The sequence below is a fragment of the Schistocerca nitens genome, chromosome 6 (genome assembly GCF_023898315.1).
Source record: "Schistocerca nitens isolate TAMUIC-IGC-003100 chromosome 6, iqSchNite1.1, whole genome shotgun sequence".
Taxonomy (NCBI): domain Eukaryota; kingdom Metazoa; phylum Arthropoda; class Insecta; order Orthoptera; family Acrididae; genus Schistocerca; species Schistocerca nitens.
Window position 1 is genome coordinate 331,900,860 of NC_064619.1, and position 19,449 is coordinate 331,920,308.

General features: G+C 40.0%; 1 protein-coding gene across 1 annotated transcript in view; it reads right to left on the reverse strand.

The window, feature by feature from the left end:
* LOC126263502 (uncharacterized) overlaps positions 1 to 19,449 on the reverse strand; it is a 140,037-nt gene that overhangs the window by 53,270 nt on the left and 67,318 nt on the right. Inside the window, exon 2 of the mRNA XM_049960595.1 lies at positions 7,518 to 7,605. The gene's annotated coding sequence lies outside the window, so the exon portion shown is untranslated. The remainder of the gene's footprint in view (positions 1 to 7,517; positions 7,606 to 19,449) is intronic.

A 19,449-nucleotide genomic window follows, 5' to 3' on the forward strand; every position in this document is an offset into this window, starting at 1 on the left:
ATGCCAGCTCATTCCCTGTTTTTACATCTTTGCCATCTCTGTCCAGTCGCCAAATGGTGCTTTGGTCACCTGTTAGTCGAGTCTTTGGTTGTAATTCCTTGGAGCAGGTTGTTGACCACATCGGCAGTTAGTCAGTCACAGTGAGGGAGAGAGAGAGAGAGAGAGAGAGAGAGAGAGAGAGAGAGACAAGAGGCACATGTGACATACAGTGAGCTGTTCACGGAGCTTATGGGCACACGATTGTCTAAGCAGCCGGTGGTTGATAGAGTGGTGTTAGTCAGCAATATTTGGGCCCAATGCTGATAAAGCCGGTTTACCCTGGATTAACCAGGCGTAGTTGCTGTGTGGGTGTTGGAGTGCTGTTCATTTTCTGGCATTGTCTGTTCTGCCCTTTGGAGGTAAGGTACTTGTTACTTGATTGACATGCATGCTCCCTTGTTGAAGTTGGTCCCACTACCCTGGATTGGCTCTGGTTCTCCATCACACTGCCTCAAGCATAAAATTCACCCTTTGGTCTTCATCTGAAATTATCTGGATGCCGTATTTGTGTGTTTTAAAATTTCTTTTAATTACAACTTGTTCAATGTCTGCTTATCTTGCCAGTTCCACATGACATTAACTGCCATATGTTCTAGGCCACCACATGTGTGAGTGACCGCTGAGGTCGAATTACAGTCTTATTTATGTTGGAAGCTACTGCTTCCCTGACTGAGGTAGTGACAATAAAATTGTTATTTACTTATTTGTCCATATAAATCTCTTTTTCAGTACATATATTGCACACAGGATATTGGACAGAAAACCTTTTTAGCTATTGGTTTTGCAAATGTCAAACATACATTATTTAAATTTTTATGACAAATTGGATCTATACAGTTAATCATTACAAATTTTTGAAATACTTTATATTTATAACTTATTTCTACAATTAAAGATACAAATTACATTTTTTCTTGCATAAGAAACTGTGGGATTGAAGAGTAGCGGTTTTTCAGGAGGTACGCTATCACAAACTTTTTAAAGCTTTGCAGTTCGGGAAGAGATTTTATATGCCTTCGTAATGTGTTGTAAAGTTTTGTTCCTGCATGATATACACCTTTTTGGCAGAGTGTGGTGTTACACTGATCAATATTCTATTGCTGTGGTAAGCAAATGATAGTGGTCCAGTGAATCTTGGCTTACTTGGGTAATTAAGTTCCATAACTATCATGAGGTTTTGCCACTTTCACGAAAATTAACATTTATTGTTTAAAATACAATTACTATTGTAGCCCCCAAGATTTGCCTGTTACCTTTCAAGCCATTTAAGTTATTGTATCTATGTACCATGTGATTTACTGGTTATTAAATTAAATTATTATATTTCATTGTAAGATTAACCGGCTAATCCTTTTAGTAATTTCTAATGTAAAATTCTTGTTGTTATACGTAAGGTTTGGTTGGGGCTTGGGGCCATGCTCACATTGAGCTTCTTGTCCTGGTCTGAGCATTTTCATATGTTCTATGATTTTACACATGAATTATATGTTTGCTTGTTTGTTTTTGGCCTTCCAAGCTGTTCATAGCATTTGGGGGTGCTGCCCTGTGGTGTCAGCAGCTACCCACCAGTTCATCAGGTATAGCCTGTCCGCACCGGCTGTGTACGTGCGGGTGGGTGATGTGTAGCTTTCTGTCTCACTGCAGCCTCCGAGACATTACGGGCTCCTGGTTTGCTATGGCATCCCTCATAAGTTGAGTTTCTATCTTGTAGCAATCGGGTGATAATTTAACCAGCAGTGCTTGTTATTCTAAACCATCTTACTCTGACCTGGCCTGACATATCTATCCCTTCCATGTTTTCCCTGTCTGAAGTTTGGCTTTTAACATAATAGTTTCAATATTGGTGTAATTCTCAGATTGTTAAATCGTATTTTATTATTTTTCCACAACTGTATCTTGAATATGCCCAAGGGGCTTCTTTGATTGATCAAATATTGGATATCTGTGTTGATACCAGACTTGAAGAATTTATGCTACAACACTTTTTGTAAGTATGTTCATTAATGTTAAGCACTCGTTTGGCCAACCAAATGTTAAAATTGTCATTGTTTGCCCAGCTCTAAGTGCATGTATGAGATGTACTTGATTATACTATGTGCTTATTAGTCCTTCCTAAAAGGGTACATTTTATTCATTTAAATTAACTGATTAATCATCTATTGGTTCAACTGAAGGGATTTTGGAATAATTACCTGAATCATTTGTGTTTTATTAGTGTTTTTGGTACCTGTGCAATAAAAGATTGTTGTTTTGTGAAGTAAGAAATGACCTGTGACAAATGGCCGGCAGCTTACGCATGTCCGTTTAGTTATTTCCTCATCCTGGGGGATCCCCTGACATTTCACATACATTGCCCCCTCTTTACTTCATTTTGGCAGCTAGCTATATTGGTGTGTTAGCTGTAACTCTTTCATGTAGTTAGTGTAATGAGTCTGTATACAATTAGTGTCATGTTTGTGTGGTTATTGTTGTTGTTGTTGTTGTTGTTGTTAATGTTGTTGTTGTTGATGATGATGATGATGATGATGATGACGACGAGGAGCAGGAGGAGGAGGAGGAGGAGGAGGAGGAGGAGGAGGAGGAGGAAAGAGAAGAGAGAAGTGAATCTGGCAGGTCATACCCAAAATGTCTCCATTACCATCCAAGGGCGACTCATCCAAAAAGTGGACCGCCATAAACCATGTTACATGCCTTCAGTCCATGAGATACTGCAAAGATGTTTGGGACTATACCCAGGACATTTGCACAATGGCTGCTAAACAGGAATTTTATGGTGCCATTTATTCTCCCCTTACCTCCCAAATGCTTGTGATAAAAATCTTTTTGCCATCAGTATTTGAACTGGTTACCTACAAGTGTAATGCCACCACACAAGCAAGCAAAAGTGACCTTGGCAATTAAGTTGAGTACATGCTAACATGAAAACAAATCAGTGAAAGCCACCTGAAAGTGTACCCAAAAGAGTCATATCACTTCAATGAGGAACTTACAAATGCACATGAACAGGCACGTAAGCACATGTGGAAACTAACAACAAGTATATTTCTAAACAAACAGTGGACTACAGTGCAATGGATAACTTTACAGCACCTGTCACCCAAGTTTTTGTTGACTAACAATTATTTGCTGATTGATAAAACACGGGCAAACTGAAATAAATCACTCACCAATTAACCAGTTACTTGACACAACAACACTTCACTTCTGGTACAAGATGCACATAGCACTTGAAAAGCACAACACCTATATCTTCAGCTTTTAAAATTGTGAACACATCCCCAGAAATGCCAAGAATTCCTCTCTTTAAATAAAAGAAAATACCATAAAACATTTATTTGTTAAATTAATGTTACAAAAAAATCAACAATATGAAATAGGATAGACTGCTGCTCAGCATGTGGAGGAGGTGGTAGGCAAACTGAAAGAGGACTATTAGAATCCAAGTTGCACAACTCACACACTCATTGTCCCTGGTCATTAAGACAAGAACAAAAAACAAATAAAATATTGTATTGATTGAAAGAAAACAGCCCTCGGTCACTATTTTTAACGAATTAACTGGATTTCAACACTGCTAGGCGTGTCTTCCTCAGAATTTAAATCAAAGAATGGTCTATAACATAGTCACAGAATTACGACTAAAACCATATGATACAGAGTATAAGTACCGAATCATCGTGAAAGACTGGCAGTACTTATATGTCATTTATAAAATAATAAATATGCCAAAAGGGCATTAGTCACAATGATATTTAAGATAAAAAATTGTGATGGAGAGCCACTAAGTGCTGCTCATTACTTACGCGGTTACAGGTTGCAAATGGACTAGTCATAATTCTGTGACCATGTTATAGACCATTCTTTGATTTAAATTCTGAAGAAGACACTCCTAGCAGTGTTGAAACCTGGTTAATTCATTAAAAATAGTGACCACGGTCTCTGAACGTGCAGCCATGTACAAAATTTTGAAAATATTGTATCTTTAATCAATATGAAATTGGTCTACCAAGCAGTGACTGGACAATCCAGTAATACTCAGAAGATTCCTTGTTTCCAGAATCCAAACATACAAGTTTTTTTAATCATACACTAGATATTCTTTCACATACAGCTGGTGAGTAAGACCAAAGCTGTGAAACATTTTAAGATTTGTGCTCCTTCTCTAGTTTCAGAAGCGAATAAGGAAATTGTCCTTCTAGACCCATCTTGTTAAATAAATTCTGCAAACATTTTTAATGACTGACAGTTCAGTTGTTGCAGTAGGTCCTAGTGAATACTGAAGGTTTTGTGGATTGCATCCTTCATTACAGAGATGGCATATGGTAACTCATAAATGAAAAAGTTTTAGTTACCATTAAATACAATGACAGAAAAAATTGCACCACCAAAAAATAATTAATGTGGGGTAAAGGAATTCTGGGAATACATTTGTCTAGGTAACATATTTATGTGTTTAACATTGCAAGAGCACAGGTTAATGTAAATGCGAGGGAAGCCACAGCAAATCTTAAATGCTGATACATTAATAACTATTGCAACTGCAAGCATGTAAATTTCCATGCATTGTGTTGTACAGGTGCCAGATGTCAGTCTGTGAGACGGAGTTCCATGGCTGTTGCATTTAGTCAGTCAATACAGAGATGGTTAATGCTAGTTGTGGATGACACTGGAGTTGTCCAATGATTTCCCAAACACACTCGACTGGAGACAGATCTGGTGATCAAGCAGGCTAAGGCAACATGTTGACACTGTGTAGAGCATGTGGGTTACAACAGCGGGCTTTGGGAAAGTGTTATCCAGTTGGGAAACATCTCAGGGATTGCTATTCATAAATGGCAATACAACAAGTCAAATCACCAGATCAGCGAACAAATTTGCAGTCAGGCTGCGTGGGATAGCCGCAAAAGTGCTCTTGCTGTCATACAAAATTGCACCCAGACCATAACTCCACGATGTGTAGGTCCAGTGTGTCTCGACTGCAGACAGGTCGGTTGCAGACTGTCAACTGGCCTCCTGCTAACAAACACGTCTATCACTGGCACAGAGGCAGAACCAGCTTTCATCCGAAAACACAGCAGACCACCACCCTGCCATCCAACAGCTCTTGCTTGACACTACTGAAGCCATAAATGGCAGTGGTTTGGAGTCAGTGGAGTGCACGCTACAGGGTGTCTGGCTCCAAGCTGTTCTTGAAGTAACCAATCTGTAACAGTTCGTTGGGTCACTGTGGTGCCAACTGCTGCTCAAATTGCTGCTGCAGCTGCAATATGATGCACTGGAGCCATACGGCAAACATGATGGTCTTCCCTCTCCATAGTGCCATGTCACTGTCCAGAGCCCCGTCTTCTTATTACTGTATGTTCTCATGAGCACCACTGCCAGCAATCATGTACAGTGGCTCCACTCGTGCCAAGTTTTTCTGCAATATTGCAGAAGTAACATCCATCTTCTCACAGCCTTACTATAGGACCTCATTCAAACTCAATGAGGTATTGGTAATGGTGTCTTTGTCACCTTAAAAGTAAAGCATTCTTGACTAATATCAACTCATAGATGTCCAATCCCAAAGATAACTAATGCTAATGACCACTAATGCATGTATTTAAAGCAAACATGATTTGCATCCTCATAGTGGTGCTACTAGTGCCCCTCTTACGTAACTAGCTGAAATTGGAATAGACACCATCTTCCAGCTTTTGTTTGTCACACTACTCCTTTTTGGTGTTGTGATTTTTTTCTGTCAGTGTACTTCCATTTCAGTATTCATTAATGTCACTTGGAGTACTACTGCTGGACATATTTCAACTACATAAAAAGGAACATTCCATTAAATAATTTGTTAAATTCACAAAGAGGAAACTCAATTCCCTGTACAGCCAACATAAACACATTACAATATATAATACCATTCTCAGCTACAGAACGAAAGGTTAGTGGAGGATGGACAAGGGGAGGGTTGCAGTTCACTCCAACCCCAAATTAAGGGCCGCCCACCATTTGAGGCCAAATATGAAGTAAAACACATTAGACAGAGGAGGAAGTCATAGTACAGAAGCAACCATTGCGCCTTTGATGGAAGTGAGAGATACCAAGAGAAACAAGGTGGATATAGAAAAAAAATTAACACACATAAAGTATAATAAATGGATGGAATAAAGATAGAAAAGATAGACAGCTACAAATGGTAAGAATGAACTAATAAACAAACAGCATAAAAATAAAATGTATCAAAAATTCTAGTGAACCCACTGGGGGAAGAGTGGGGCGGGCAATCAGAACGTATGTTGGGGAACAAGTTTCCATCTGACACTAATGGTACAGCAACACAGCCAGTCTGCCTCTTCATGAATTTGACAGAACACTGTTCAGTTACAGTTGCAGGAGTTTATTCATCCCAGAAGTTAACACCAACTTCTAGAAAAATAGATATGGTAGCTCATCTACATTGGTCTAGTTATTGGTAAAACTTCAACATTGTATAGAGTTGATTATAAAAATAATGACAAGATCATCTCTGTATTTTGATTATCATTACTTACTGTAGTAAAGGAACTTAATCTGAGTGTCCTTGTTTGTGCAATTAGTTAGAATACATGGGAAAAATGAGGGCCTCTCCTTGCCCAATAAGGGCAGCTTGTTAGCATATGGTTAACTGTAAGAAGTCTATCAGTGTATCAGATACACTAAAAACAACATTCACAAAGGTGGTGGCTGTGTACATGACAAAAGGGAAGATATCAGTGAACACTAATAGTAAATAAAAACTGAACCTTTTCAATCTGGATTGCCACACACTGAATAGGAATCATCACAAAAAGCTACAGTGCACTTATGTATCTTAATTCACATCAGAACTCAATAAGAATATCACCAATTAGTATCTACAATCACTGTCTGATACAAGCTGCAAAAACTGAAAAACTGCCATCGGGTGACTGTCTTCAAGTCACTGTTATCATGAAGAATGCATAAGTAGGATTGAATGTAAGTGATGCCAAGACCATGCAACAAGGACCAGCAATGATTGTAAAAAATTAATGTGTTACAAAGATACAGATGCTGTTATTTAACAAATACATCAATTCCAGATGATAATTCTCCAATTAGTACTATGTGTTCTTTTCAAACACTGCTTAACAAACACTGGGGAGGGGAATATATCTCCTGACACATCCAATCAGCTGGCTTAAACATTTTTAAGCATCTGAGTTCAAATTCTGAGCAAATAATTTAGTACACATTTGCTCTTGGATGGTGAATTATATAACTAAACCTTGCAGTCCATGATGACTGATCAAAGCAGTTCAAAAGCAGTTCATGTAGTTCTGTTAGTCCAAGAACAACATTCACATATTTATTCTGCACCCCAGAAATTAGCAATACCAGTAAAAAACTGAAATTAATTATACAAGCCATGGCTCTTAACTAATTTGAAATAAAAATTCAGTAACATTTATCTCACATAATCTTTTACCAACCAGATTTCCGTAGCTCTCAACTGGACACAAAACAAAGTCTTGGTTGAATTTGACAGGTTCACCATTTCTGGAGTCATCTCCATGTTCACTGCAATGAAAAGCATAAAATAAGTATTTTTTGTCTGCTGTGAAAAGAGTTACAGTTCTATTTAGTATTACAGTTATTAATGTTGTTCTTTGATGCTTCCAAGTATCTGAGAGTCCATCATAGAATAAAATTGTTTTCATACTTCATTCTGTGGATCTTTCAAGCATCTCAGTTCTTCAACTACTCATCTCCTTCTCCACTAAACACAAAGTTCTGTGTGGATGAGAGAGAGAGAGAGAGGGGGGGGGGGGGGAGGAGGAGAGAGAGAGAGAGATGCAGTAATGAACATTATCAGCACGAAGTCACTCAATGTAAGTGCAGCAACAATATATATTAAAGAGGGTAATTCATGGAAAATAAATACATATACACAAACATACATACATGATTCTCTGCTTTGCTCCTCCCTTACTTCACAATGCTAAATTTACTTTCACAGAGATGTCTGAGTGCACTCTTTATCATACAGATATTTCATAAAATGTAACAATAAAAACACAGTATGCACTGTTACAGGACTTGATTAAATCACAGTTAATTCCACTCAGTTTCTTCGAATAGTTATACTTGATTTGCTTGCAGCATCATATCTAAGAGTGAATAACTGCCTAAAGTGATTCCATGGAAAACACAACTGCCCAACAAACTAAACTAGCTGTAGATTAGCTGGTACTGTCATGAGTTTGGTGACAAACACTACATAAAATGATACCATCATAGAGAACACAGCTGTACTCTACCTGATGAACAGCATTTGTTTAACTACAATGAGAGTGGTGTTTTTATGGAGCTAGTACTGCAAAATCATTTCAAATGTTATTTCAGAGAAAAATAAACACCCCAGATGCTGTCATGCAGTAAAATATTCTAACAGAAAGGCCAAAAATGTGCAACGTAAAAAGGTCTACACTAAGACCTAAGTTAGCCTGCCTGGCTAGTCACGCATTCTAACGCGCTGCTTCCTGAGTGGGAAGGCATGCCGGTCGCCAGCACGAATCCACCTGGTGGATTAGTGTCAAGCTCCAGTGTGCCGGCAAGCTTGTGGATGATTTCCCATCCGCCTCAGTGAATGTAGGCTGATTCCCCTTAGTCCGCCTCGACACTATGTCGACAGTTGCTGTGCAAACACTGTCTCCACGTACGCGTACAACATAATTACTCTACTATGCAATAATTTGGGATTACACTTGTCTGGTATGAGATGTTCCCCGGGGAGGGGGAGGGGAGGGGTGTCCACTGGGGGCCAAACCGCAAAATAACCCTAGGTCTGCGGTGGGGCGGGTGGACTGCTGTGGCCTGTTGTGGGATTGTGAACCACTGAGGTCTACAGCAGGACAAAGCCTCTCTGTCATTTCTAGGTCCCCGGTTCAATACAATACAAGTCCTAAGTTAGCTAGTTAGTTAATTTCATTTTCCACGGACTCCTTATGTCTACAGGATGACCATGGGTGAGTACCACAGATTGTAATTAGAGTACATTTCTGAGCAATGAAGAATAAAGACTTTCTTTCTTAAAGATGAGTTATCTCTCAGAACATTATGTTACATGAAATTGTTGAATGAAAATACCCAGTATATGTAAAATAACTCATTTATCTTTCCCCGAGGTTTGCAATGATTCTAAGTGCAAATGTGGCTGAACTAAGCTGTTTTATGAGTTCCAAAATGTGTTTATTTCCAGTTTAAATTCTCATCAATATGGAAACTTAAAATTTTTAGGCTTCTTCCCTATTTTTTATTTTATCACTACATGTTACAATTATCACTGGTTTAGTACCCCTAGATATGCAGAGCTGCATATGTTCTGTCTTTTTAAAACTGAGAGTGAGACCACTCACAGAAAACCAGTCAATGATACTTATAAAAATATTGTTCACCACTTCTTCTGTTGCTGTATGAGTGCTTGGATTGATTACAATACTAGTGTCATCCACAATGAGAACTAATTTCTCCTGTTGTATATTAGTTGGTAGATGGTACACATACATGAGGAACAATAGTAGTTCCAACACTGAGTCTTGAGGAACCCATAGATGATTTCAACAACGGTTGAATCACTAGGTAAAACAGCCTACGTCCTTCTGGTTAGATAGGACACTGTCCATTGGTTGGCTACATCAATTGCATAAAAGCTCAGTTTATCTAGGAGAATACTGTGATTCACAGTCAATTACCTTAGACAGGTTGCAGAAAATCCAGCTGGTGGTATTTTATTATTTAGTGCTTGTAAAATTTGGCGACTGAACACACAAATGGCATTCTTAGTTGAGCAATTCTTCTGACATCCAAACTGTGTTTAACTGAGGATATTATTGTTGTTCATGTGTGGTACTATTCTATAATGCATTACCTCCTTAAATTGTTGTGTAACAGGTCAATAGTTATTGGCATATCTCCTATCACCTTTCTTACAGAGGGGTTTAACAATCGCATATTTCAATCTCTCTGGAAAAATGCCTGTTATTGGTGATGCATCATATACACTCTTAAAAAATACCCATGATAAACCACAAAGCAATTATGCAAACAGGATGGAAATTGTTAGATGTGAGGTACATTTACAGACAAATAAATGATTACAATTCACAAAAATTGGATGATTTATTTAAAAAAAAAGCCACACAAAATGAGCACGTCAATAACATGTTAGTCCACCTCTGGTTCTTATGTAAGCAGTTATTCAGTTTGACACTGATTGATAGAGTTCTTGGATGTCCTCCCAAGGGGTATTGTGCTGAATTCTGTCCAACTGGCATGTTATACCGTCAAAATCCCAAGCTGATTTGAGGGCCATCCCCATTATACTCCAAATGATCACAATCGGGGAGAGTTCCTGTGACCTTGATGATCAAGGTAGCATTTGGCAAACATGAAGACAAGTAGTAGAAACTCTTACTGTGTGCAGATGGACATTATCTTGCTGAAATCAAGCCTAGGATGGCTTGCCATGAAGGGAACAAAACAGGGCACAGAATATTGTTAATGAACTGCTATGCTGCAAAAATACCATGGGGGACAACCAAAGTGTTCCTGCCATGAAATGGAATTGCAGCCCAGACCATCAGTCCTGGGTGACAGTCAGATTTGTACCCCACTGCTGTCTGAGGCATTTCCAGACACATATCTTTGCTGTTCACTGGAGTTCAGTTTGAAGCAGGTCTCATCATTGAAGTTATATTTACTTCAGTCAATGAGATTCCTGGCCAAAGACATGTCTGGAGATGCCACGGAGAGCAGTGTGATACCAATCTGACTGTTGGCCTCAATACAGCCTGACAACTAGGAGTGATGGTCTGGGATGCCATTTCATTTCATAGCAGGACCCCATTGCTTGCCATCTGTAACACCCTTAAAGCACAGTGGTAAATTGATAATATTCCACTCCTTGTGTTGTTGCCCTTCATGGTAAGCTATCCTGGGCTTACATATCAGCAAGATAATGCATGACTGCACATGGAAAAAATTTCTACAGCTCATCCTTATGCTTGCCAAATCCTGCCTTGGCCAGCAAGGTTGCCGGACCTCTCCAGAATTGAGAATGTTTGGAGCATTATGGGCAGGGCCAACCAGCTCAGAATTATACCAATTGGACAGAATTTGGTTTGATAACCCTCAGAAGGAAATCCAAAAACTCTATCAGTCAATGCCAAGCCAAATACCTGCTTGCACAAGGGGCAGGGGTAGACCAAAGTATTACTGACTTGTTTCATCTGTGAAGCTCATCCTCTTAATATAAATCATCCAACCTTTCTGAAATTGTAATCATTTGTTTGTCAATAAATGTACATCAAATCTACCAATTTCCATTCTGTTTGAATAATTCCTTTGTGGTGCATGGCCTTTTTTTCTCGTATTTCACACAAAACAGGCCTTATTACACGGTAACAAATTCATAGCACTCTGTTGGAAACACCATCAAATTCAAATGAGCTTTCAGTTTTGAGAGAATATACAATTATCTTAATTTTGGGAGTAGAAATTGTTGATACATTCATATGACTAAATTTTATGAGAGTTGCTTTTTCAACATACTGCTGTGACTTTCTCTTGCACTGTTTATCTGTATATTTTCTACTAAATGTAGGGAATGATTATTAAACATATCTGCTATCTGTGACTGATCATTTACATCCATTCCATTTGAGTCAATAGTGATGTTATTTTGGTCTGAGGCCTGTTGTCCTGTCTTTCAGTTCATTCCACATAGCCTTAAGTCTGTTGTTGTTATTGATTTCTGATATAATATGCATGTTGTTTGATTTTTTTACAATAATTTTTCCTACTATTTCTGAGCAGTTTTTGTAATGTGCAATTACTGCAGGATCTCTACTTGTTTTTCCCTTTTCCTTTCACATACTTTAATCCATCAAGTGAAACATGGTTTTTTACATGGCAGTTTGATGTCCTTTCTGATTAGCTTATGCAGACAGCTATTTTCAAATGATGATGTGAATTTATCATGTTGTTGTTGTTGTGGTCTTCAGTCCTGAGACTGGTTTGATGCAGCTCTCCATGCTACTCTATCCTGCGCAAGCTTCTTCATCTCCCAGTACCTACTGCAACCTAAATCCTTCTGAATCTGCTTAGTGTATTCATCTCTTGGTCTCCCTCTACGATTTTTACCCTCCACGCTGCCCTCCAATGCTAAATTTGTGATCCCTTGATGCCTCAAAACATGTCCTACCGAACGATCCCTTCTTCTGGTCAAGTTGTGCCACAAACTTCTCTTCTCCCCAATCCTATTCAATACCTCCTCATCAGTTACGTGATCTACCCACCTTATCTTCAGCATTCTTCTGTAGCACCACATTTCGAAAGCTTCTATTCTCTTCTTGTCCAACCAGAATTTATAATAGAATAGATCAAATTTTATGTACTCTTAAAAACATCTGTTCTGAAGTCATTAATTATTCTATCTGGTTTCCACTAAGGACAGGTCCTAACCACTATCTTACTTATCCTAACTAAGCATCATGATCACAGAGAGAAAGCTTTTGTTACTAGGAATACAGTTGTTTTTTCCTTGCTTTGAGCTTCATCAAAGAAAAGATTATCAATTAGGGTCCTACTGTCTTTATACACATATGTTGAAAAGTAAATTACTGAGATCAAATTTCAGGATCAAAATAAGGTTTCCAGATCATTTTTTCTATAACAGTCCTTTAGAAAAACTACACTGAAATCACCACATACTATTAACTGCTTGCTCCTGTCTGACAGATAGCTTAATAGTGTAGTAAGAATTCCATATCTCTATTAAACAGTTGAGAATTTCCCAGTGGGGATCTACACAGTTACAATTAAAAGTATTTTTCAGTATTAATTCACAAGCACACATTATTATGGGCTGATCACTAAAAAATCTACTTGTCTCGAAGTTTTTGAATTTGTGTTCTATCTTAATATATGTAACAACTTCTCCTTTTCTCATATCAGTTCTACTTGAGTAATATGCTAGAGTGTAATCTTAAATATTTAAGTTTTCAACTCCAGTGGTTATGTAATGTTCAGATAGGCACCAGATGTCCATCTTTTTGAAGTTCTCTAAATTTTCTAAACAGACACAAAGCTCTTCTAGTTATTACTCAATTGCTAATATACTGATGAAATAAGCTAATCTTACTTTTCTGTGCATTATTATGCATTTTGTGGGGCTCTTATGCTATTTTAACTTATTTCACAACAGGTTGCTTGAATTCTGATTCTAACCTATAAACATTTCCCCATTGAAACCAGTATCCAAAGGAATCAAAATAAGGCTCTGGAGCATACGACATTCCCTCGGAAATACTGAGATCCTTTGGAAAACATACCAAGACACAATCATTCCATGTTATGTAGATGCTGTTGCGAGCTTCAGTCCGAAGACTGGTTTGATGCAGCTCTCCACACTAGTCTATCCTGTGGAGTCTTCTTTTTCTCTTCATAACAACAGCAAATCTCTAGCAAATGCCTTAAATTTTTGAAAAGATATTTCCGCCATTTGACTATACATAATGCGTTTATTTCACTATCTAGATTGCGGCCTTAGGCCATATCCAAGTGTTACAATGTCAAAAATTGTCCGATTTGTGTCGGTGGATTTGACGTTGTAACGGTTAAAAAAGGCCTAAGGCCGAAATCTGAATAATGAAATAAACACATTATATGCAGTCAAATAGCGGAAATATCTTCTCTAAAATTTTACATCACTGTGGCTCCAGAAAAAGGAAAAAAAATCACCTGTTGCCTTAATGACATCAATCCAGAGTTGTGCAATGGATCCGATATTTTAAGGGAATAGTTTGTTTATTATTATTATCAATTGTTTTCTTATTTATTTAGACTTTATATTATTCGCAGCTCAATACTATATGATGATCACTTCTAAGGTGCGCGGTTCGAATAGTAATCTAATTTTCCCTGATTACTTTAACTCACTTTCCTCAACATGGACAGGCCGATGCCCATCTCCATCCACGTCTAGATAATCCAGCGCTATGCGTTGAGTGATCTGGATATCGATGGGGCATCTTTTCTTTAAATCGTAGAGTAAGAAAGCTGTTCCAGTGGTAAGAGATTGCAGACTACCTTTCGGCCAACAACATTAAATTCCTACGAAAATTATAATAGTCTGAAGTCTGGCAGATGAGTGTACTGAATTCAACCATTTTTAATGAATAAGTGTCTTTCTAACCCGAGTAAACATCTGAAATCTCGGTTACAAAGCCAATGCATCGTGTGCTGCCAACCAGGAGTACAGTAACTCTTGTTTATAAATGTACATAAAGGATAACGCATCGGCTGCACAGTACGAAAGTGCGGTTTCACTTAAGTCCGTCTGTTGCAGGACCCCACAGCATATTCTAAGATCAAACATTATAACGTTCCTGGGAGAAAACATGCTTATCTCATAGAATCGGCAAGGATTCAGAAAAAACCGCTCCCCAGAACAGAGCTTACTTGGTTAAAACATGACATTTTGCAACAATAGATGCAGGTGAACATGAAGATTTCTTCCGCCTAGATGCAATAGTATAGAGGATCTGTAAAAATAAACGCTGGAGGAATATTTGGTTAATAGAAACAAGTACATTAAACTGGACGTTGAATGTTCCATAGAAACAGATTTAACAAGGAAGCGTAATTGCTCCTCTAATGTTTACACTACACATGGTGTCTTTGCTAAGAGTCGTCAGGCACATTTTCTGTGCTGTTTCAGCACATATTTGCAATTTCGTATTTGCATTGCGTAGCTGGAGTGAGCCCAAGCAATTGATACTCGTCACGTCTTTCATGCGATGCCCAGTGACAACAGATAGCGTCGGTTTGGTTCAAATGGCTCTGAGCACTATGGGACTTAACATCTGAGGTCAACAGTCCCCTAGACTTAGAACTACTTAAACCTAACTAACCTAAGGACATCACACACATCCATGCCCGAGGCAGGATTCTAACCTGCGACCGTAGCAGCAGCGCGGTTCTGGAATGAAGCGCCTAAAACCGCTCGGCCACAGCGGTCGGCCAGCGTCGGTTTGCTTTACACTGTGTGTTAAACTGGGGACCTAGAAACGATGGAGAGGCTTAGTCCCTCCATAGCCCTCACTAGTTCACAAACCTACAACAAGCCATAGCAGTCCACAGACCCCACTGCCGGCCCCAACAGAACCCAGGGTTACTGTGCGGTTCGGCCCCCAGTGGACCTGCCCGGGAACGAGTGTAACCGCAAATGTTTGCATGGTAGAGTAATTATGGTGTACGCGTACGTGGAGACAGTGTTTGCGCAGCAATCGCGGGCATAGTGTATGCTCGGTTTACACTAGCAAGTTATTGCAGCAATTTACTTGCGCGGAGGTACTTGCCGCGCGATTTGCGAGTGTAAACATATCGCCAAGTCGACTTGCGACCGTAGCAATTTATTGCGGAAGTGACGTGCTGCACGTTTTCCGCTTCCAGTGTGAACACCACGCAAAGAGTATCTGCAAGTAACTTGCAGCTTTTAGGATTTATTTCTATTTCTTGCAAGTAGGAAGCGCAAGTTATAGTAAGTATGTCGTCTGCATAACATGCTTGTTTAACATTTTACTTAATGTGGTGACTTAATTTTATACAACCTTCTTAAGTATTATAAGCAAACAAATTTCAGAAATGGAGGAGAAATGGGAATGGATGAAGCAGGATACAGAACATTTTATTGAAGCCGTGGAGAGCTACCTCGAAATATGGGACGTGCATAACCGAGACGTAAAGGATGGAGTGAAGGAGATGAGCGCATTAAATGAAATCTCGTCGATATTCGACACATCTGTGAAAGAAGTACACAGAAAAAGTAGTATAACTCGAAGACACAACCCCTTTGCCACCTGCATCCACTCGCTTGTAGTTTTAGGAGTCTAGAAAAAGACGATGTGTAATCATTACATGTTCTGTTTAATTAGCTTGTCACTTTCCATTTTATGAGCATCAGAAAAAAAAATATTTTTATAAGCATATCGTTCTGTCAAATGCAGTTTATTTCAATAAAAATTTAATTTCATTATTGTGTTTTCACATACCTTCAAATAATTTTCCCTTTTCAAGACGTCTACATACATCGGGTACGATCAGATAAATCGTGCTGACAGGAATATGAAACAAGTACATTAGGGACTTGTATGAGTCTCCTACAAAGAAAAGATTTCAGAATTCAAACTTTTTTTGGTTGTATGTTTCACATAAATAAATGAAAAGGCGTATTTTATTCGTAGCTCACCTGTAGCTATAGATCGTAGAGTGACTAGCAAACGTTCCTTTGCTGAAATAGCGGTACGGAAGTTTGTGTCTCATTTTTATATGACAGGCGCTATTAACGTCAACAAACACTCCAGATGATTTGAGAACATTCTGCAGAAGTTTTCAAAAGTATCCATGCTCTCGATACTAAGTTCTTGCAAAAGGTTATTATGGTCACCTTTCTGCGATCTTCTCATTATCCACTCTCTAACCCAAATGCTTCTGTTTTTCTTTTTCATGTTTTTCATTACAATTACAAGAGCTGCAGCATATCCCACCCACCTACTTGTCATTTTATACTTCGGCTCACACTCGTAGTGGTACTGAAAGCATATGTAAACAGTACCAGCAAGTTGTTGATGCAAGTTTCTTGCCAAAGAACTTGCGGAAGAATTTTGCTTAATTCTTCTGCTGTATAAACAAAGCTGCAAGCAGCTTGCAATAACTTGCAGCAATAACTTCTGCAAGCGACTTGCTAGTGTAAACCCAGCTTAACTGAGACGGAATAAGGGGAACCAGCCCGCATTCGTCGAGGCAGATGGAAAACCGCCTTAAAAGCCATCCACAGGCTGGACGGCACACCGGACCTCGACACTAATTCGCCGGGCGGATCCGTGCCGAGGACCATCACGTCTTACCGCTCGGGAAGCAGCGCGTTAAACCGCGCAGCTAGCCGGCCGGGCTTGCTTTCCGTTACAAACAAAATGATTTATCGTGCGGAATTTTACGTGCCCATTCGATACAGCCCTCCCAGATTAGTCTAGTCTGATGTTAGTTTTATTGATATGCATTAACAGGGACAGTAGAACAACAAGAATAAATAATATTCCAGCAGCGACGGCACTGCACTGACCCAAAGCTGACTGCCACCGCCAAGCATCCAGCGCTACAGTGTCACTGCTGGATTGCTGTTTATACTTGGTGTTTCACTCGTCCTGTTAATACGTATCAATGAAACGAATCTAGACTAATCTGGGAGCGCTCTATCGAATGGGCACGCAAAATTCCCTTTAAAAATCATTTTATTTGCAGTGGAAAGCAAACCGACGCTTTTTGTTGTCACTGGGCGGCGCATGAAAGACGTGACGAGCATCAATTGTTTGGGCTGACTCCAACTACGCAGTGCAAAAACGAAACTGCAGATATCTGCCGGAGAAAATGCGCCTGACGAGTTTTAGGAGAGACGGTTAATCAGATGGGATCAGCAGCACTAGCAATATAAGACTGTTCCCTGACGATGCTGTTGTATACGAAGGAGTGCCGTAATTGGGCGGTCGTAACGAATTGTAGAAAGATTCGTAAAACATTTCCACGTGAGTATAATGAATGGCAGCTCTCCTCAATAGTGGATAAATGGAAGATGACGCATGTAACACAGGGAAATAACCGTATAGTAGTATTTGATCACAAAGTTAGCAGTGAACATCTTGGCACGTCCCATCATAAGTACGAGGGCGATCAATAAGTGCCGGCCGGGTGGCCAAGCGGTTCTAGGCGCTACAGTCTAGAACCGCGCGACCACTACGGTCGCAGGTTCGAATCCTGCCTCGGGCATGGATGTGTGTGATGTCCTTAGGTTAGTTAGGTTTAAGTAGTTCTAAGTTCTAGGGGACTCATTACCTCAGAAGTTAAGTCCCATAGTGCTCAGAGCCATTTGAACCATTTTTGATCAATAAGTAACGTAACACTTTTATCCTCGGCCAATTTCCGCTGAAAAAAATGCAGAATTTGTTGTGAGACATAGTGAAATATTCCCGCTTCAGACCCTACAATTTCATGAAGTTCCGACAGGTGTCTGTAACGGATGTGCGTACAAAGCAGAGAGCTGCCGAGCCGTCACTGAGTTTCTTTTGCCGGAAAAGCAGAGCATCGCAAATGTTCATAGACGCTTGCACAAGGTCTATGGAGGACTGGCAGTGAAAAGCAGCACGGTGTGCCACTGCACGAGGCGTCTGTCATCATCGCAACAGGTCGCGCAAACCAGTCCGATCTCAGGCGCGCCAGCTGTGACTCCTGCAACGCTGCAACGTGCGGGCCCTCTTATAGTGCGAGAGTGTGGCGCATCTGTAAGTGCAATCGCGTCCAATTTTGAAGTATTGTTCCAGTGTTTGGAGTCCTTATCAAGCAGGCACGGCCGTAGACATCAGATGAATTCAGTGACACGTTGCTATGATCGTAATCGGTCGGTACAACGAAGACGAAAGTGTAACAGAAACGGGACTCCTTGGAAGAAAGACAACGTTGTCCTCGTGATTCCCAGTTGCGTAGATTTAGAGGTCCTGCATTGGAAGAAGAATGTGTTACCATCTCGAGCAGAAATGAGAAAAGTGTAGGAGAGATTAGGGCGCTTACGGAGCCATTTAAGCAATTATTTTGCTCTGTTTCAATACCCGAATGGAAGAGAAATTATTCACAGTACTGGTACAGTTTACCCTCAGCAATGCACTGCACAGTACCACGCGCAGTATTTATGTAGGGATAGAAGTTGGCGCGTCATTTCTTTAAGAAGGTAATTGTAGTAAACGTAGAGCCGGTGGAGAGTTTGTACTGCTGCTACTGCTGCTGCAGACGAGGGACGTGACCAGCGTAGCGGGGAAGGCGCGGTGCGAGTGAAGGCGGAATGTCGCCGGCCGCGCCGCTGCGTTTCTTGCGACAGGGCGACCGACTCACCTTGGGGAACGCGCCGTGCCTTACCCGTGTCGCTCGCCGCACAGTGCCCACTTGGACTGCCTGGTGCCACAACTGGTACAACCGCTAGCATTCAATCTTCAGCTCTTCCCCTGCACCGAGTCCCATTCAGCTCCAACATTCTGTTCAACAATGGGCTTCTAACGGCTGCCCTTACAACGTGTATGTCACCCTGTATTCTAGCTGCGAAGCATACCGCTGCTAACAAGGGAACCCCCTCCTCGCACCCCCCTCAGATTTAGTTATAAGTTGGCACAGTGGAAAGGCCTTGAAAAGCTGAACACAGACCAATCGAGAAAACAGGAAGAAGTTGTGTGGAACTATGAAAAAATAAGCAAAATATACAAACTGAGTAGTCCATGTGTAACATAGGCAACATCAAGTATAGGATGAGCTCAGGAGCGC